Here is a 21,916-nt window from a genome sequence, read left to right as displayed (position 1 = left end):
AACAAACAAGAAAAAATATCCACAGAGAAAGAATGGGTGATAAGAATCAGCATCTTGCCATGAAGAAAGGAAACAAGGATGAATAAACACTCAGGGAAGTAATGGCAAACATGTGATGACAATCAATAGAGACCAGTTGTGAAACAACAAAGCAAAGTTAACAGCAGTTAACTTTAGAACTTAACTAGAAAAAGGTCTGCAAATAGAGAAACTATAGAGCACAGAGAGCCTTGATTTTAACATAAAACAGCAATTAACAAATTCCTCCCCCAAAAAGGTCAACAGAACACTAAGAACCTAAAAAAAAATACATTCTAGAATACAAAATATCTCAAAATATCTCAAAATGAAAACCCAAAAACAAAGTCCAGATCAGCAAAAGAGGAGAGCAATAAAACACGGTGACACAATTATAGTTTTATCAAAAACCGTGATATTTGTTAGCTAAAAGTAAAAATATATATATAAATATATTTTTTTTTTACAATGATTTTTTTTATCATAAGCCAGAAATCACCCCTTCAGCTCTACCTATGGACACAAAATGTTCCAATTTTACTCCTTTCATTTTGTATTCATAGCCCAAATTATAGAAGGTATCATTCTGAATTATATAGTTAAAATCAGATATTCAAAATCCCCTCACTAAAGACTGTTGACTCAAGTAACCCACAAAATGCAACAAAGTGCATTTTTGTTTTCTAAAAAATTAGGACATTTTAGCTTCCAAATACCCATTTTTCATGTAAGCAAAGATTTCTTAAAATTCATGATAAAAAATATAATCTTCTTAATGTTACTAATCAACTGGGAGTTTGTATGGTGATGTCCCTCCATTGCATCTGCCACCCTATTCAGATGTAGTGTCCTCTTACAGGCAATGGCTGTAAGGCTGAAAGGCGCTTTGCTGTCTTCAACAAGTTTTATTTTTAATATGATGCTCTTCTTTGTCCACCATACTGATCCTAGCCAAGGGCAGGTTTTCTGAGCCATTATTTCAGATGTGCTCGAGAGGAGGAGTGTGGGCACAAAAAAGAACTGGTTTAGTTGTTTTTCAGTTTGAACTTAGTATATTAGTTTATCAAATTGATGTTCCATTAATATCTCACAGTTAAGTTTGTCTTGGTATTATTCTATTCTTTACTTCAGTTTTTTCTTCTGTGTTAGTTAGTTAATATTTGCCCTGTTTCCATGTTGTGTTAGACTTAATTTTTTGTTCACTTTGTGGAGCTTTTAGTCCTAGATCGTGTTCTGATGCTGAGTTTGAGTTTCTCTGTTTCCTGCCATTGTCCACAGATGTCCACAGCAATATTTGTCTTGTCCCTTGATCAGTTAGTTAACATCTGATCCATGTTACTCATCACCCACCTGCATGCGTTCATCTAATCACCCCTCCCAGGTGATTAGATGTTCCTCCGGTTACATTGTTCTTTGCCAGCGCATTGTTGCTGCTTGCTTGTCAGGTTTATGTTGTTTGCTTGGAGTTAAGCTCTTGGTTTCTCTTGCTTTGGTGGTGTCTTTGATTTTGTTTTTCGAGGCAAAAAATAAAAATGACACTCACTAAAACTTACTGCTGATCACTTTTGTTAAAACTGCAAAAGAGAATGCAGTCTCAAACAGAATATATGCTTTCAGGATGCTCTTTTATTTGCCAGGCATGTCTAAGTAAAAACTGCTTTTATTAAATTAAGCCCTTGACTTGGATGTTTTTAGCAATCAAAACTGAGACCCATTGTGTGCTGGTCAAACCAATGGCAAATAAGTACAGTTGCCCTACAACACAACTAATACAGTGCTGAGTCATATTTGTCATTACAATGATGATGAACTTCATTATAGACTACATTTTGTCCTCAACATGTAAAGAGTTTTTAAAGGCTTGTGCAAGATTTAGTGGCATCTACTGGTAAAGTTCCAAAACGCAACCAAATGGTTTCATCCTACATATCTAATAAAGGATAAATTACAGCATAAAAATACAGGATACCTTGTACAGAACCAGTGTGTACCCGTTCCCTTAGTAGGAATAAAGGACTCCTTCTAATAGCAATATAACACTGTTGAACATAGTTCTGAACACTGAATTCAATCAATGCTACAAGATCCCTGTAAATACCTACACTGACACTAGACTGACACTGAAGCTGTAGTCTAACTTTACTGAAGTAAAGTCTAGAAGCTGTAGATTCAATCTTTATAGCACATCTTTTTTTTTTTGCAAAAAACTAAAGACTAGATATAAAACTCAAATAGATTTATTTGATGAGAAAAGCTCTTCAGAATCCCCAACACTTGAAACTAAACATTTTCAAACATTAGATTCATGCTTTGTTTTCACAGTAAGAAGCCAGAGGATCAACAACCAAAGATGCGTCCACCTGAGACCGTTGCATTTTGACTGCCAGTGAAGCAGAAGCGGGGAGCTCTAGATTGAAAGTCATGAATACATACTACATTAAACATCAGCTGAAAGATGCACTGAGCATTAATGAAGGGCAGAAAAATATAAATTCATGTTAACAGAGGCACCGATGCAGAGGGAACTACCAAACACCACAGCAATATGGGATCTCCTCCAGATCTTTGTATGTGCACATGCAGAAAAATACACACATTGCTGCCTGATTGCTTGCATATAATAACGACTGAGGGCTTACTGACTGCTGGAACTTTGCCAGCTGCTGGGGCTTCCCCGTGTAGATGCTGAGCTTCTGATTCAATGGAAACTCTATTGCACAAAGCTTTATATTTTAACATTCGGTGATTTACTTTTTAAACATAAACAAATACTTTGGCTTTTTGGAAAATATTCTTATTTACTTGTATGCCACCTGTTGTGATGTAGAATTAACGCCATTATTATGTAGAGTACGGTACAAATAGTACCATACCAAATTAGCTTTTTCATACTTAAGATAACAAAACCTACTCACTAACGTCCCTGAGTTCACGCCAACACTAAAGTGAATTCTAAAACACAGACATGATATGTGGTAGAAGTGAGGACCCAAATACAGGCAGAATTTAGGAGGCCGCAAAAATTAGAAGGAAAAGACTCCAATAACTTACAAAAACAAAACTCAAGGCACAACAAGGACGCAAAGTCGACAAAAACAAGAATCCAAAATAAAGACAGAAAAACAGGGCATTAGGCTATACATAAGTATGATCAAATCCTTTCTTTTTCCTTAGGAAGGAAAAAACAACTGTTTCCTAACTGAATTAAATTAAACAGAAGACCCTAAGCTGCATCCATCTTTAGGTGTTCAAATTCTCTGAATGCAAAGGAAAGGAGCCTTAGTGCTTCCTTTCCTATGTCCTTTAGTAGAGGAAACACTGGAGCACCCTTTATGAAAGAGAGGACACAATTCTCTCCCACAGTTCGTTGTGTCAGCAACTTTCAAAGCAATGCTCAATTATTTTCATTCCACTTGTATTAATTGGGAATCATGTGGATGAATATGAGGACACGAGTGTGAGTGGACAGCCAGGGACAAACACTATTTTTTTAATTTGGAATCTTGATAATAAAGTAATATATTACATTATCTCTCACATGATATTTATGAGGGGTGGTTAGTACTGTTAGTTCAAATCCTAGCTGGGGCTTTTCTGTGTGGAGTCATGTTCTCCACCATGTGTGTGTACATTCTCTCTGGGTACTTCAGCTTCCGTCCAGCACCAAAAAACATGTAGTTTCATTAGTGAATCTAAACTGATGGACTGAGTGTGGTTGTTTCTCTCTGTGTTGTGATGGCTGATGACCAGTCCAGGGTGCACCATGCCTCTTTCCCAACAACAGCTGGGATAGGCTCCACCCCCCCCTGCCCCCTTGACCTCAAATTAGATTAAGTGGGTGTAGAAAATGGATGGATGATGTATTAGATAATGTTCATGTAACAATGCGATAAAATGGCATTAGACAAAGTATCTAAAGCACTTTCTGTCAAATATCTATTGAACCACTGTGCTTTGACTGCATCAGACCCACATCACAGCTAAGTGTGGTCCTCTCAACCCTTTGACATTTTTCCATCAAGTTAAAGGGAATGAGCTCAGGAGAAGATAACAGGAGGCAGGCGGTGTTTTCTTTGCTTTGACCGGACCCCGTATATACAGACTGCAGTAATGACTGATATGAAGCAGGTGAGTGCAAAAGATGAGCGGGAGGAAAAGCTGGAATCAAAAAGTACGCAAGTTTTACAAATTACAATGGGAATTCAAGAATTCAAGGTGCAAAAGAAGAGCCTATTTTTTTTAAAAATCAAGAAATAAATCAACCTGATTGAAATGCAGCACTTGGAAACAAGACAAATGCTAACTAAACACAGAGGGAAAAGTAGAAGATCTTATGAAAATACATCAGGACCCCTAAACCAAAATAAACTTGTAATCTACACTAATTTACAATAGGTCTGTCTTTATTTATCCTAAATGGTCAACGTAGACTCACAAGTAATTCCCAGCTCTTTGTTACCTTTCATCTTTTGCCTTCTCATAACTCAAATTCTATTAAACAAATTTAGTCAGAAAAAGAAACACATTTTTCACTAGAATAGATTTAATTTTTCTTTGTGCTGCCTGTTTCTAACAGAAATATCTGTCAGATCTGTGAACACAGTAATTCCAGCCGGTAATTTTCTTGGTAAGGTTGCGCAGCCTCACAGGAAAAAAAAAAGACCTTCTGCTGAACAGAGTACATGTAGTTTTGCTGCCCTAAACAAAAGATAGACAAAACAAAAAATCTGAACAATAACTTTTTAAACAAATAGCGGTTTTAAACAGACCCCACAACCCTGGTTTGCTGGTGAAAGTCCGGTCAACATAAATTCAGAGTCGTTTGTCTTTAACAGACCTTAACCAGGGACTAAGTATCCACTGCATCTAACCAACTTTCCTTTTGCACTGTCTCTGCAGTGTAATCACATAATCTTACAACATTATGTGTGACCATGATGATATTGGTGACATCTAATGGCATAAACTGCAAATGACAACCAACTGAATACCATACACCTTATCTTTGCCATGCAAGCGCATTGGGAAAACGTTCTACACTAACACCCAGTCACAGGGATCTTAGTGCTACACCCTTGTTTTCAAAGAGACTGTGGTCACCTCAAATGTTTCTGTGAAATCATACTTGTAAACTAATGGCTTCCTGCTGCATCACACATGAAAGTGGTAAGCAATGTCTCATTAGACTCCCAACAAGATAGCACAGTGTATTTTCCAAACATCTGAGTAGGCCTTCATTTTTCACTTTGCATTTAACCACCAAACACATTTAAGAATTAAAGATCCTTCACAAAACCTACACGGTAAAGAGGGTTATGAAATCTTTTCGGTGCAGTATTTTTTTAAGCAGTTTCAGTAATGAACTGGTTATTGTCTCTGCGGACAGACTGCATCCTGACTTTCTGCCCTGGATGTCATCATGACATGTGGTGCAGACTCTTGTTTGCTCAAATATAGATGACATGAGGATAACACACAAAAGAGGAATGGTAGAGCATATTCATTATATCTGGTAATCTGCTGAGCAAAACCAAACAATGATACATGTAAGCCAAAGGCAAACACTAATTAACAGACTTGATAAATATCTGTTCAAATGGAACGCTTATCCAATCAGAGAAGTGCCCTGAAGCCTACACCTGGTCAGTTTTTTTTCCAGAATTGTTACCTGGGAAGTTTTGGAAAGCTGTATGCAAAGTCGTGTCACTTTCCTCGCCTTTGTTCCATTTCCTCCGTTTACACTGCAGCCTCTACTCAGCGGCGCCACATGGTGAGAACAGAACAGACCACGTACAGGAAGGAACATCAATCAACGCGGAGTCTTTTGGCGCAAGTCGTGTCCCATAATTAGATTTCGGGCTGTCCTGTTGCCTGGGAATCAATCATCCCTGCGTGGCGGCGTCACAGTACGCTGTACAGTAAGATGACTATCCTCACACTGCATCGAGCACTGGCTCCTGACTAATAGATGGATCTGTTCTCACTCTGCGCAGCTTACTGCAGATTCACCCTGACCGCATGTGTGCCTGGAGGATGGGGAAGCTCGGGGTTGCCTCGCAGTGCGTGTACAAACTCATTTCTGCGTCACACACACACACACACACGCAAAGAGGCTGCTCAAAAATCATCGGAAAAGTCACAAAATCGCTGAACTGTGCATTCAACCCTCCCCTGTTTTTGCCGCATTTCTTTAAAAAAAAAACATTCAGGATGAAATGCAAATGTATCATATGCCAGGCTCAAAATAAGCTATGAATAAATATGAGGACTACGTGCTATTTTGGTCAATCATTTGTGATGTGAATTGCTGAACAAGTTGGAAAGTTCCCAAACTTTCCCGTCAATCATGCGCACCGACCGTTTATACATCATTTTATGGCCACTGCTAAAAGCAGCGTCTTTAATCAGTCGGTGAGTCTCGCATTGTTTGTTTTTTGCACATTAAATGATGGACAAATGTGTGATCTACGCCAAAACGTAGTGCGGAGAAATATGAAGTTTTAATAGGGAAAAAAAAGGACATACTTACAATTTACAGGGAACTAGCTGCATCCCACCGAGCTTGGTGAGCCTGAAGTGTCAGTTCCCTGTTTTCCTCCCCTTCCCAGCCACAGAGGTAGTTTGCATCGCACCGAGATTTCTTCTTTCTTGTCTTCGATGCAGCGGATTTTCTGCTGCAGTACAAGAAAACCCGAGTGAGGCTGAGGGGAGGTGGGAAGCGTTGAGTGTGGAGGGAGGGAGGGAGGGAGCAGGAGTACTAGACAAACTAAGATCAATAGCAGGGCTGCATCCTACGGACAAGGGTGAGTATTTCCGTTTAATACAGTAGTCTCGTCTCTGACGAGGGCACAGCGATGCAGATCACAGACTGTTGGACGTATAAAAACAGCAAGAGGAGGGGGCTGAAACGTGACCCTAAACACGAAGTTAACTGGATGGAACTTAATCTGAAAACCAATGGGGTAATATACTTTCAGCATATCTCTGTGTACACATGCAAGTCAAATGCCCATCCGGTTTTTATTTCTTACTCCTACAAAAGAAAAGTTGAGCTCCTCCGTAATTAAACATATCCTTAAACCCTGATACGTGTGTGGACTGATAGAGGACAGTCTCTTGCCATGTTACAAACACTTCAAAACTGTTTGAACACACTTCGATTATGTCATTTTAGCAGCTCGAAAAACATCTGTAAGGAGGGTTCTGCTTTTCAGTAGGTTGGAACATGCACATTTAACCTTTAAATGTGTTTGCAAGGAGGTCTCATATTTTTAATATAGTCGGACAACAGTCTTTCATGTGATCTTTTATCTCAGTGCCCTTATACTGCGTTTTTTTTCTTGAACATATCAAACCGTCAGCTCAGGCAAGGAAACTATGAGTTTATATTTGGTTTTGTTTAGTTTTTTTTTTTTTTTTTGCTTTTCTTTGATTCTCAAATCATGACAGATGTTTCCACTTCTGTTGGGACATGACTAAGTTGACTCTCACGATGTAGTGAAGTTTAGCATTGTCACGCTTAAGTTATGCAAAAGAGCAGTGCAAGGCCAGGAGTATTGCTTTGAAATAGGGATACGCTTGTTTATCATGGTTGCCTTACATATCCTGCATTTGCTTGAGGCGTGATGAATGCTGATGGCCTGTTTTTTTTCTGGCCCAAGTCATCGGGTGTACCCCCAATCCTTCTGGACCAGATGTAGTACACAGGCAAGTATATGAACAGTTACCCCCACAATGAAGCAAGTTGCTTACACGAACATGTGAATAAAAACAAGTATATTCCTGGCTTAAGGGGAAAGGAGGGGTTGATATTTGGTATCGAACTCCTTGGCCTTCAACCTTGAGATTGCTAGTTTAAATTTTGACCAGTACAATATTAGTCTTTTCACCTTTCTACTTCACTCTTACCAACTAAAGGCGACTGTTAGCGGTTAAGAGTACATGGTAAGGTTTAGATGTTGAAATATATACGATTAGGGTTAGAGATTACAGGCTACACCATTTGATATTCACTGGTCGTGGCTTACGTCATGTGAGGCAACACTACCCTAAGCAAATCAACCGTCTACAAAGAAATTGTTATCTCACAATTTTTAAAGGTGGATTGTTAAACTCCTACATATGGGACGTGTAGACAACAGTTCACGTTTCACAATTTCTAGTGAGATTGGGCTGTAATCGCATGTTGCTGCTTGACACATCCAGACTAAACTGAATAAACAAATGGTTTGTCCCAACGTAATGTACATATAACAGTCAAATTCCCCAATAATGAATGCATCTGAGATCTTCAACTACGTCACAAACATCGATGTCAGTCTTTTCCTAATCAATGTAGGTCTAATATTTCCTCAACTCCATTCACTGAGGCTCCCTTGAAACTGGAGCCCCTCTGGGGAGGTCTGCAGCACACTTTGAAAACATCTGATCAATATTATTTACTGTTTGGACTTCAAATGATGGGTGGGATTTTTGGAATTTTACTTTGTGGATGTGAAATATTCCCAAAAGAATTGACTTGGATAAGTTGATTTGCTATTGAATTTATGTTTATTCTCATATTATTACATCTTTTACCTCTAATGTAATAATATATTTTCAGTTTTAGGTCGCAAAATATACTCTACTAATAAACTTATCTCTTAAAAGATAAAAGTCTATGCATGTTGTTTACCCACATTGTGAGTCCCTGCTATGATGCCACCTGCGACAATTTGGAATGTCTTTTTATTGTTTTATCAGATGTTGAATTGGAGCTTGTAAATATTTCCTTTTTCAGAAATATGCTCAATTGTTTTTTTGGTTCATGTTTTTATTGAATGCAACAATGGGGATGTATAAACGAATCAAACATTTGTATATCCCATTTGTCTTACAATCCGCCAATCCACCAATTTACATTTTAATACATTACTCTAGATCAGTGAATTCACATGCATTAATGTTGCTATGGAAATGTATGTGTAGAAGTTGTGGATGCTTTCACCTGTGCAGAGTGTGTGTGTGTGTGTGTATTTGATCTTTTTGAAAGGAACTTGTCAAAAAAGCAAAAAAGATTAGAGGCTGAGAGACTTCATTGAAAGTATGTGTGAAAATGGTAAGCAACCCTCAAACACCCATACTATTCTGCATGACTAAAGATGGGTCGTTATGAACTCCAAGAGATGAACACTTTTTTCACAACTCAGAAATAACCATCAGGAAAAATCTCAATAAGCAAGAATGGGGGCTTGGAAGGACATCCCTCCTTACTCATTATGTTAAAAAAAAAAAAGATTAATCGGCACTTCTATCTAGCAGCTGTTACTGTGGGGGGTTGAAACAAACTAGACGCACACATTAGTAGTATGAGGCCACACACAAACATGGCCCAGAGGTACTCAGCTTTAACTAATTTGCCCCTCTGAGAATGTACCAGGAGCAGCATTCTTAATAACAGAAATCATGATGTCTGCTTACAGACTCCCACATTTTTAATCACAAGACTGTGGTTTTTTTTCTCTGTTTAATTTGCCTTCATCTACAGGTTGCATTTTACAAGGCAGACCCATTCCTCAGGTGGTCATGTGTTATCTGTTTGGAACAGTTCTTCTTCGTAGGATGACTCCAAGTTACAATTGCGCATGATATTATGGTAGAGGTGGAGCATGGCCCATTTTAGGAGTAAATAACTCTTTATGTTGATCCATAGCTGGACCTTGATAAAAGACTTTTATTATTCTGCATAAGCAGAGACAAGCAGCTTTTTTTAAGGCGTGGTCACCAAAGGCCTAAAATGCAAGTGTTTTTTCTTCTTATTTTCAAATAAATATTTGGGAGTTTAAACATGCCCCAAAACTCATGAAATTTTGCGTGAGGAGTGTCATGTTTGGTGAGGTTGGGTATGTGGCATGGAGAAGTAGGACCCGGATGCAGATATTTCAAAGTGAAAACTTGATTTATTTAAAAGGAACAACAAAAAGCGCAGCTGAGCCTATTATGAGCCTAACTATGAAAAAACTTGACAAAAACAAAAACCTGGAACTGTGACAAACCTGATAACTTGATTCAAGAGTGACGGTGAGGATCTCGCAATGGGCAAGGGGGAACCTGGAAACTAAATACTGAAGGGAGGTGATTAGTGAAGGAGTGCGGGGGATAGCACAGGTGAAGTCAGGGAAAACATGGCAAAACTAATGACTTAACAGAAACCTAAAACATGAAAAAACTAGGACAAGGAGCGATTAACATTTTCTTATTTTAGCAGTCTCAGAACTTCCTTCCATTTAAAATAACCCTCATTCGACACATTTTTGGTGTCCAATGACTTCCTGTTAGATGGCAGTCCTTCCCCATAAACAGAAAGTTGCTGTAACACCAGTTTGCACCCATGATCACACCACCTAATGGCTCCTTGGAGAAAGCGATCGCTTCGTTCTTTCGAGGCGGGCCCTCAGCTGTGATACAGGCCAGAGCGCCGTACAGGCGCAAGGACAGTCTGCTGCTTTTTGCAGCCTCAATGATGTTACTGTAAATATTAGAGGGGAACTCAACAATCAAACAAACATCAACTTCCTCATCGTGAAGTGTGCTATTCACCCTGTAAGAAAATATGTACAACTGTGTTATTTGGGGGATGAGTGATATGGGTGATTCCAACCAAAGAGGGGACTGTCAAATACTAATCCTGTTATTAGACATGAGGACATACAATGGAAAATTTTGACAAGAATTGGAAAAAAAAACCTCTATTTCCAATTCTAATGTTTTAAATTTGTCACTATCTACAATGTATGTGCATGTATGGCACAATATGGTGGAATGTCACTATACTGTTGGTGTTTAGCAATGGCTTACACAGTGAGTGTTAAAGATACAGTATATCAATACACTGTGGGTGCAAATTTTTTGTGAGATGTGTCAACCCTCTTTTTACTTTCTTTTTTACACCCCAGCTAATCTCTAGAGAGCGGTGGGAAAACAAAACCAGGCATGTAAACGAGCCTACCAGCTCATCCACCCGTGACTAAATTTTCCATTAGAGTTTGCCAAAAGTGTGGTTTTAGTAAATCGGCTGTAGTTAGGAAGTTGTTAGATGAGTCGACTAAAGCTGCTAGTTATGGCTGGGGAAAGACCAGCTCACCAAATCACAGCTCAGAAATGATCATTGGCGTCTTTTTAAGTAACTCAGTAACTTACACTTTGATAGTATTTTCTTTTTTTTTGTAGAAAATTACATCCCAACACATAAATGTGTGTGGCAACTGATGGTCAAATAGGTATCAAACACAGCACTCTCATTTATACGACTAATATTCTGTGCATATAAGTGCTCTCCTGATTTTTATCAATAGTTATGAATAAACTTGATTTTTTCCAGACCTCTCAACATTACAGGAATACATTATAATATTGCACTACTAGGCTGTTTTGAACAGTTTAGTTGTATGTGTGACAGAGTTTAATTGATGTCTAATTATATGCCCTGGTAAGCGCATGATTCAATGCTTAAAAAAACAAAGGGACTTGTTGGAAAGGTCTGCTTTAAATGCATCAGGATTCACTGCTTTGTTTTCTTTGTAATTATACACTACATTCATCTCTCGGCTCGTACCTCCCACACTGAAACAACTTTGAAAAATGTACTTTGAGATGTAGGTAATTACTTGTTTTTGCCAACTTCAAAACCACTGAGTAAGTACTTTGGAACAAGTGTTACTTATTCAAACTATTAGACAGTTTACATATGTTACAGGTGCAGAACTCTAGCATGCTTGCCTTTTATTTCCCCTTGTCACCCTGTAGAAAATCATCCAATATCCCTTCTCTGGACATTGCAGCGTCTTCATATCTAACCAGGTTCTGTGGGCCACCAAGATCTTATTAGAAAAGATAGATCCTGGTTTCCCTGTTTCCGATTTTTCTTTTTTTCCCCCTTATTCTTACAGGTATCCTGGGTCATTTTTGTCTGGATCTTCTTCTAAAGTTTGTTATGGAGTGTTCAACCCCTATAGATTTCAAAGTATGCCATGGAAATCAGAAAGTCTGCTTGTTGTGGATGTTGTCTTTATGGTACCATTGCAGCAGGAACATAATCAATTTAGTGTGATGCAGCTGGAATGTGGATTAATACGGTTTATTATGACTTGGAAAAGGATAGCATGCTCTCTTCAGTTGAAGAGGGAATGTCCATCCCAAGTGGAAGAGTTTTAGAACCTTGGTCCCTATCATGACAGATAAAGGGACCATACTGACTCTCTGTGGGGATCATCGATACTGGACCGTGGTGGTGAAGCAGCAATAGAGCCATAAGCCAAAGCATTTGATTTATCGGTTGGTCCTTGTTCCTACCCTGCGGGGTAATGACTGAAAAGACAAGATCGCAATCAGACAAAAGGTATTTTATGCAAAGGTAGGGCAGATTACACTGCAAGAGTGACAGGCTTGGACTTAAAGAGAGGTTCTGAGTTTTTTTTTTTTTTTTCACAATTAAAGAAGTTTGGGCACCTGAAAACAGAGCTTGCTCAAAGCAGATCGGAAATATTATCTATTGGAAAGGTTTATGGTGTATAAAATATATCTGACATATCAATGCAATCTTTGGATTAACATTTGAAGCCAGTACCGTAAACCATAATTTGTACTTTATTTCTTTAGGAGCAGCAGGGGGTTACTCCTGTGGTTGTATAGACCTCTGTGGGAAACTAGCTTTATGTCTAACTCAATTTCTTACCTTAACTCTTTTATTCTGCATGTATGGTCTCTGTCTCATACCCTCCTTACTGTTCATGTGGTAAATCATGATCTATGATTTTATTTGTGGTAAAACAGATGAGCTGGATTTTATTTGTGACTGACAAGTTGCCACTTTGGCCTGTATAGTTTGTCTGGGTCTTAAGGTACATTCGAGCTACAAAACCTCACCTTGCTTCACTCGGGTGAATTTTGCTGTAAGGTTTGGCAGTGTGGTGTATTGGAGATGGTCACCTTCAAACAGCCTATGTGTAGATGATGTAGGAAGAACTCAGCTGACATAGACTTGGTCGAACACAGAAACTTTTATTGTCAACCAGGTCCACATCAGAATTACAGAATGATGCATCAGTCTAAAGAAGATCTTTCAAGCCTGAATGTCCACTGATTCTCTGCCTTAGTGTGGGTGTGCTTTTCATTAAGTACAATCTGCCTTTTTTCGGTGACCTTGAAGATGTTGCATGTTTCCCATCAATAGGCATGGTGTGTGTATCTATTGAGCCTCTTATGGACACACTAACTGGGGAGTGTATTATTCTCAAAATGTCCTAATTTAGCCGAAACCCCCTACGCAGCTGGTAGTTATCAGTCACTACATATTTCTTATTGTTTCCTAAAACAACTTTGCAGAGGTGGTAAATATCAAACACTACAGCAGTATAAGTGAATATTCACGTTTTCTTTATCCTTATATGCATTCCATGTGCTGGATATACAGATGTCTCGTCATCTTCACACCACGTTTCACACTACCTTGATCCTGGAGTTGCAGAATGGATCGATAGAATAGATGTTCCTGCTGGAAATCAACATTGTGAAACTGCACTATTGTCATTAGATCACATCTTGAGAGATTACATTAATAATGTCAACACCTCATATCTATAGGTGCAATGCTGTTTACTCAGTCTGACACACTCTGTGGCCCAGCCTTGGCTTCTGTATTCATCCTTTCACAAAGCTGCATGAAAAAGCAGGTGAGGATTGAGATAACATTGAGTGTTAAGTGACAAGAAAAATGGCCTCTGGAAGAGCCTATCAGGTTAAAGCAAGGTTAATTACCTTTCTTATTGCAGGGGGGTAAATGGCTGTAGAGGAGGAAGGGACTCCAGCAGGATGAGAGGAGGAGAATCAGCTTGAAGGGGCGTCAACATTCAATGGAGTTATGATGCATAATTTATATTTTTGATTTGCATAACACAATTAGTTAAGTTGTGACAAGATTTTTGCATTTTGCTATTAAAAGATGGCTGTACTGATAGTATACATCCTTATAATTCAAGCAAATGCCATGTTTGCACTTATAGAAACCTAATTGTGTATACTACACTGCAGCTGTTTATGCATTTGTCTGGAAAAGAAACCAACTAAATGCCAAAATGAATGCTTTAGGCTAATGGTCAAATCTGATCTGAATCAGAATAACATAAATACAATAAATGAAACATAGGAGATGCTATTTTTAATGTCGATTCATTTCCTCTTATCTGGAAAGTTCCATGACAACAGCCTGATTTGCCTTTGCCCTGTGATCTTTCATGTTCCACGTCTCCAAACCCCAGGGAGAGCAGATACTTTTGTCTTCAAATCTACTGCAAATGCCAAAGTGTCAAGTTCTTTTTCTCCTTTGAGGAAAAAATGACGCGAGCGTTCATTTAGTGGCACGTTAGTTCTTCTGCTTCATATATAAGTCAGTTTTATAACAGCTTTTAATCTGGAGCTTAAGTGTTGAGCTTTTTAGCTAACAACATCATTGATTATTTAATGGCATTTGGTTGTTTTAAGTGACTTTTTATTTCCATTCGATTGCGCAAAATTCAAACTGGTTTGTATTTCATGTCTTTTCAGGCACAAATACACAATTTCAGGCATCACAAAGAACATCGTATTATCCTGGCATTGGAAGAATCCACCAACTCCCTTGATGTGAAGCACAGAGCAAAAAACACCATCTTTGAAGCAGTCTGCTCTTCCTAAAGTGCATGGACTAATTACAAGCCCTGCAAATGACATCTGTGTGTGTGTGTGTTTGTGTGTTTGTGTGTGTTTGTGAGTAGGAGTATAGATGCTGTCAAGGGCATGCGTGAGTAAGTGTCATGAGAAACTTAATGCAATGAGGCAAGTGGGGGCGGCAATATAACGAGGGCACATCAGTCAAAGCAACATGTAATCACTCTCAGGTTACTGAGTTGACACACAAGCAACAAGCATATAGTGAGAGAGCAGATGATGGCTGAATGACTAACTTAATTTTTTTATTTATTTATTTATTCATTTTTAAATAACAAGGGAAATGGTGGCAATGAATATCCAACATCTTTCAGATGTACAGTGTGGCCAAAGATGTAGAGAGGTAAGAAGTCAGTAAGCAAACAAGGAGGGAAGAGGAGTCGGAGGCCTCAAGGTTGAGGTGAGAACACCGGTCTGCACAAAGAGCCATGATATGCCTAAGGTAAAGTAGAGGTAGATCTCTGTAAAAAGAGAAAAATGAACACTGACTCAGTTTATCCCTCAGGTGCTGAACCATCCAATCGTAAGATGTCAGTATATTGAAATAAAAGCTTGCTGGTGGTGTAGAGGTGAGGGGAAAAATGAAGTGAAGTGAAGTGATGAAGATCGGCAGAACTGTATGCTCTGCAGAAACTGACTGAGGCAGAGACCTTTGAATAGTTTGCTAATTTCAAAGGTCTGCATTGTTGTTGTAGATTCTCAGTCATCCAGGTCATGGTAATCCTAAGAGCTTGAATTAGGGCAGGTGGACTTGAAGGACTTGATTTGTGGATCTCGAAGACATTTCACCTCTCGTTTGATAGGCATCTTCAGTTCTAAACTAGCTGGTGGGGAGTCCCTGAGAAACAGAAGGATCTTCTCCAAACATGATATTCCGGTGCACTTCAGAACCAAGAACACCTTCAGACAGAGACTAGTTAACCCAAAGGACAAAACACCTAAACACAAACTACGGACCTTTATATAAGGGATCACACAACAGCACAGGCACAACATAGGAAAGCCAGCTCTTCAGGTTCAGCAGTTCACTTACATTTTAAGGAGGAGGGACTCTCTTTTGAGGACAGTAATGTCCACATTCTGGACAGAGATGACAGGTGGTTTGAGAGAGGACTCAAGGAAGCCATCTATGTTAACCTGGAAAAACTGGACAAGAAAACATGATTTTCTAATACTGTTGTGCAGTGTCACTTTTGTACAATTGAATTTAATGCCATACGTAGGAAGGAAACAATTTGCATTGGGAATAAGTAAGCATGCAATATTTTTAGGTCTGAGAAAATGTGGTAAACTATGCAATTTTTGATCATATCTACAGATTTGTACTATTCTGAAGTCCAGATATTGTGCTGCTGTGTTATCTGTTTACTAAGATACATGAGATACTTTTTTTTTTAATTTTCAGAAACAGCCAAGCTTGCATTGTACCCCTGTTTACACTTCTGGAGGACAGTTAAAAAAAATCCTTTCAACCAAAGTGGAAGCACTAAATGTAAAAAAAAAACGGACTGCTTGAGTTGTAAGGAGATAGCCTTAATCCCCATAGCTTGGATGTAAGGAAACAGACCCACCCCTCCAACTCTTAATATGAATTTATTTGCTTGTTGATAAGGATTGTTTGTCGAGAAATATTGAGATTATATGTACGTATATGTAATTTCTATCAAAACATGTTTTTTAACACAGGGTACTACTGTTAACATTACCATGCAATTGAGCCCAAATTTGGGAACCCTCCAATGGACAAACTGGAAAAAGTTTTCCAAGTGTAGTTGTAAAGTCAGAAAATTCTCATTGTTGTTAAACTCATTGGGGACAACATTAGCTGTTACACAGCTTGGTCTCTGCTGGAAACTGCAGTTTGTAGTATTGCTTTATAAATGTGTTAAAATTATGTGCCACTACCACCAGAAAACATCAAGCTTCTCCTCAATTGACAACATTTCTGACCAGTCTGCTTATTTACCAGGGTGATGGGTTCATATCGTTAAAAAAACTCAAGAAGGTGGAACCATACCAGGGTCTCTTGGTTAAAGGTCTTTTTCCTTACTGGGAATTTGTTTGACCGCCACAAAAAATCTGCTAATCTGCCAAAAAATGTAATGTAATGTGAGAAGCTCATACCCATACAGTTTGGCAATGTGATGTCATGTGGCAGTGCACCATGGGCATGAGGCACTGAGACTGCACAACAAAAGCAACTCCATGGATGTTTAGTGCATGCAGGCAAAAATGACCAATGATTATGTTTAAAGAAAATGTCACCTCAAGGAAATCAAAATGGCAGTGATCACGTAGTACACAGACCATAGTTTATTCATACCTGTTTTTTGTTTTCTTTCAAACCCTAACCAAGAAGTTAGTTTGATGTTTGACCTGAAGAAATTCATAATAAAAGGTTAAATCCAACCAGAAAGTGCAGAAGTGTTTTCACATGTCACCAGAGCTATCAACAAAATGGTATCCATTAAGGAAACAGGAACGTTCTAAAAAGAATGTTCTGAAGCCCTAATTATGTTTTTGAACCCTAACCAAGTAATGTTGCAAGTTTTAGGGAAAAAAAATGGTTGTTATATCTGATGGTGAATTTCATGTCTCATTCAGTGGTTTGACATGTTGTATGTAATCGGATTATCAAACCCTAAATCAAAATCCTTCCTCTTGAAGAGAACTTTGTGGCTTGTCAATGAAAATACTTGAGAATTATATATTCTCTGATGTGGAAATGCTCACATGGGTCCCCATGCATTCATACCTTAAACATGACCAACTATTTGGGCATTGTGATTGGTGGACTTGTTGGAGGTCAGTAGTGTTAGCTAGTGTTGGCCTTTGTTCCCATCATTATTTTTTGTTTGGCTTTTGTTTGTTGTTAACCTACTTTTACCGTACAATTAGGTCATGGAAGGTAAAACTTGTGCCATTGGTTGTGATATTTGTTCATTTGATCGAAGAGAGGAGGGGTAGGGCAGCTAGTTTGTAGGATTACCTAAAACTTTACCAGAGGTGGGAGATTGCCTCAGTTTTGACATGATTTACTTGGATCCTGATCTGGATTATTTATCTATAGTTGTAGAAATAAGGGAGTGGCATGCATTCCAGAACTCATCTTCATATAGTTTCCCTGACTATAGAATCAATTGTATGTCCACTATGAGAAGGAAAAGAGTATAAAGGTGTTTAAATGAACTTATGGTGGTATTATAGTCTTTACAGCAATCAAAGGAGTGATACCTGAAAACTATATCTGAAAATTTTTCCATTTATATCTTTGTATTTGTATTTTGTATATCTTTTAAACTGGTTCTAATCATACTTAGATGGTGCTTGCAGCAGCATTCTGTTGCTTTGCTTGGGTTCATAGGCACTAAAAGACATGCAGGTTAACTGGTGATTCTAAATTGGCAGCAGGTGTGATTCATGTTAGTCTTATCAGATGTGATTGGCTCCAACCCTTCTTTGACCCCTTACAGGATAAAGGAGGTTTAGGTAATAGATGGACATTTTATCAGTGCAGTAAGTGAATCAGGCATTGTTTTTGTCATTCAAATTTTTAAAATTGCAACAGTTGCCTATCTCTATTTAAATCCACTGCTGCACCAGTGGATGAAGCAGCAAGTCTACGCTGGATCTCTCATGAAGACTTCTCGGTAGCATCACTCCAGTTGTCATTTATGACATTTATTCCCTGCCAGCCTCATTTTAAGATCACTTTGCAGAACACTGATGGCAATGTCAGGTGATGTTGTGCTCTATCCCTTATAATTTCCACTGATACCCTAACAACTATTACAAAAATTGCACAGGCCTGGTGTGGCGTCTGAGTTATAGTCACTTTCAGGACAAAGAGAGGAAACCACTACTCCATCCTTTCACACACAGAGAGTAGGCATGGCATCCCATACTGCACTCCATAATTTGTCATCTTCTATTAGGATGGAGGAAAATAGATGGATAGTGACAGTGATGTTAATTGGTTTTCCCTCTTTGTCAGCTAGAGGTTGGCTGAAGAGACCAAAGAAAGGAAACTAGAAAAAGAGAAGGATTTTACGAACATTTTCCATCGGTTTTAAAATCACCTTACAAGTTATGTGTTCGACTTTTCTCTCTTTATATCTAATTCTTGTTTTGGCCACACTTTTCGTTTGAATGTTTTAAGTCTGGGTTTGTCTTTTGAGCTGTGTGTATTGCCAATCAAATCCATTCTGCATTGTCTATCGGTCCTGGACATGATACTGCAATTATGTAGAGTATATTCCTCCTGTATTTTTAAACACCCAATATTTTCTCAAATAGAGGCAGAAGACTTTATTTATTTTAACAGCTTCAGGTAGAGGCAGCCCTTTATTTCTTCAAATGTTCTTGTTGTTAGTACGACCTGTCATATTTTTCTTCAGTGGCTTATTGAAACACCGCACATATGTCGAAAGAGTTTGACTTTTGAAGTGGGTTGTGGAGAGAAACTACATCCAATTATAATGCAACTTTCTCCATCTCATTTATCAAACCAAATTTTTCTTTAATAAAATTGCTTTGGCTATTATTATTATTATTGTTGTTGTTGTTATTATGGCATCACCTGTTCAGCAACTAAATATCACATTATAGCGCATATGTATATATATATATATATTACATTAACATTATAGTTAGATGATATTCAGGAAGGCTTGCCCAAGAAGGTAGCACAGCGTGACAGCAGCACTATGAAGTATTGATTTTTTTCCACAGGAATTTACATTTGATATATTGTCCAAAGGAAACATGGGGCGGTGTTACATTGAAACAAGGTTGATGGTTAAAGAAGAGACTAGAAGTACTGATTGATGACTGAGCGGCAAACGCAGCAGGGGGAGGGCACACTGCCTTTTTTGAAGAGATTAGGATGGTTATGTGTGAGCATCATAAATGGACACATATTTAGTTACAGGTGTGTTTTTGTCCTTGCGTGTGTGGAGTTTTTATTGTCCATATGTTTATTTACATTCAACAAAGAGCTTTGAAACATCCTTCAAGAAGCCTGGAGAACTATTCCTGAAGATTACTTAAAGAAATGATAGAAAGCTTTAGGGCTCTGTAGTTTGAAATGTCAACACTCTGTGCATTTAATGCATGCCATGGGGCAGCTTGCAGTGGTCCTACATTAGTTCCTTTAAACTTCAGCCTGTTGTCATGATACAATTCTCACTGAACTTGAGACGGCGTTATTGGCCGAGGTCAATGAAATAGGTCTGCAGTTCTCCAAAAGGCAGTTAGCCAGGGGGTGTCCTTAAGAGTTGAAGAGAGTGTCCAAGCCAGAAATTGAATAGATACGTGATTTATGTGCATAAGTTGTGCATTTCAGCATGGTCTGGTAGTTCACAACACTCCAAGGCTGTATTTACAATATGCTTCAGCAGCATCAATCCAAACCTTACATTTCCAGTGTAGAGGTGTTGTGTTGTGTAATTATGTAGCACAAATGTGTATCACACTTGCATTCAAGAGGAATTTCAGCATTAACCGTTTGAAGATTGCTGCAGAGATATTGCAGGAGGAGCTTTGCATATGCGTGCAGATCGTGAAAAGGTTGGGGGGAGCTCGTGAAAAGACGCATAAAGGATGGGAGAATAACTTATGAGATGGAAATATCGTGAGCTGGTTTGGACCTGTGTCATCAGCTCTTCTCTGACGATGATCAGAGCACATTTGCATTACACTGACGATCTCTCTTTAAAAGAAAAAGAGGCAGCTGAGCAGCGAGGAGAATCAAAGGTTCCGGCAAGACGGCTTTCCCACCCACTCCTGCATGTCTCACACATCAATAAACCCTGTATGACTCACATCTGGGACGTCCTCGGGTAGTAAGCCTGGCTGTGACAGTATATCCTTTCCTCAGCACTTTCATCTGTATCGAGTTGAAAGGTTAAATACGTCAGTGGGACCAGTTCTGTTAACGACTTCTTTAACAAGCAGCTATCATTTGTGATGGGCAAGCAGAGGACACTTTTCAGTCCTATTAGTAATCACACTGGTTTGTCTTATTCATTAGGGTCCTTTTGCAGTAATTAGTGAGCAGATGATGTGCGGCAGAACCCACTGCAGCTGCTAGTCCTGGCAAAATCATCCAGACCTTAAATATTATATTCACCTGGCACACTTTTTTAGATACTGACAATGTCAGAAGAAAAAGATGTTAATTGTGACAACCTATCTGTCTATAGACATTGTATTTGTGATGCTAGAAAATCCTACCACAAATCATAAAATGTCTAAATGTCAAATTATAAATTTCTTGTTAAAGCAGAGTTCACCCCCCATGATCCCAGGGTGCCATTTTAGATTTCAGGCTACACTGATTTGTATGGAAAAAATAAGGACGTTTTTCATAGGCCACATTAGAATTATTTAGCTTCGGATCCCCCTAAAAGTTCGAAGGTGCTATATATAAACTGTTATGTCAGCACTGAATGCCGCAGGCATCTGACCAATGTCCACCAACTGATTTAGAACATGCTCCGTGAGGACAAAGGAGGATGAAGACTGACGAGGCTGAGCAATCTTACAGGATTTTACAAAAATATAGAGATGAACTTAAAGAAAAACAAAAACACCAATTTCCTTTATAAGACAGATATTGTTTTTTTTACATGATAGGAGTTGTTTCACACATTATACATTTATTGGGGTAGTTTATCAATCAGAAGATCATATATATTGGATGGTTGTGACCTTCAGTTTCGGGTGAAACAGTCATGCTACTATGATCAATACAACTACTCAAGGAATACCTTTTAAAATCATTTTCAGTCAACACAGCCCACCGTTTCATCCAGAAATGTAACCTAAAACTGTATTACATAAGGTGGAAGCCAAATAGCAACACTGAGATGAGTTTATGTCCAGAGAACTCAGCTGTGTTTGAGCACAGAGGGACAGAAAGACAATGGACATGTGTTTTGTGGTCGGATGAGTCCAGGTTTCAGCTGCTTCTGGGGAAAAACTGACATCTGGTTCTACGTATCACAGATTCACAAGACCATCCAGACTAATATCTGCCTGTATTCCAGATCTGTCTCCATTTGAAAATATAGAATAGAAAATAATAGGTCTTTATTGTCATTTTCACAGGTACAACGAAATTAAAAGCGCTCTCCAGTCAGTGCATCATTCATCT

General features: G+C 38.6%; 1 protein-coding gene across 2 annotated transcripts in view; it reads right to left on the bottom strand.

Annotated features, from left to right (window-relative positions):
• The window catches only part of LOC140277283 (synaptic vesicle glycoprotein 2C-like), a 53,278-nt gene extending 46,572 nt beyond the window's left edge, over positions 1-6,706 (bottom strand). The window contains exon 1 of one of the 2 annotated variants that reach the window (XM_072372249.1): positions 6,548-6,706. The gene's annotated coding sequence lies outside the window, so the exon portion shown is untranslated. Of the gene's footprint in view, positions 1-5,686; positions 6,116-6,547 lie in introns of those variants that run through there. The other variant, XM_072372250.1, reaches the window with a different exon arrangement.
• Between the last annotated feature and the right edge of the window lie 15,210 nt (positions 6,707-21,916).

The sequence above is a fragment of the Leuresthes tenuis genome, unplaced genomic scaffold (assembly GCF_036924035.1).
Source record: "Leuresthes tenuis unplaced genomic scaffold, fLeuTen1.0.hap1 SCAF_19, whole genome shotgun sequence".
In the NCBI taxonomy this organism is placed as follows: Eukaryota; Metazoa; Chordata; class Actinopteri; order Atheriniformes; family Atherinopsidae; genus Leuresthes; species Leuresthes tenuis.
This window is presented reverse-complemented; position numbering and strand designations above follow the sequence as displayed.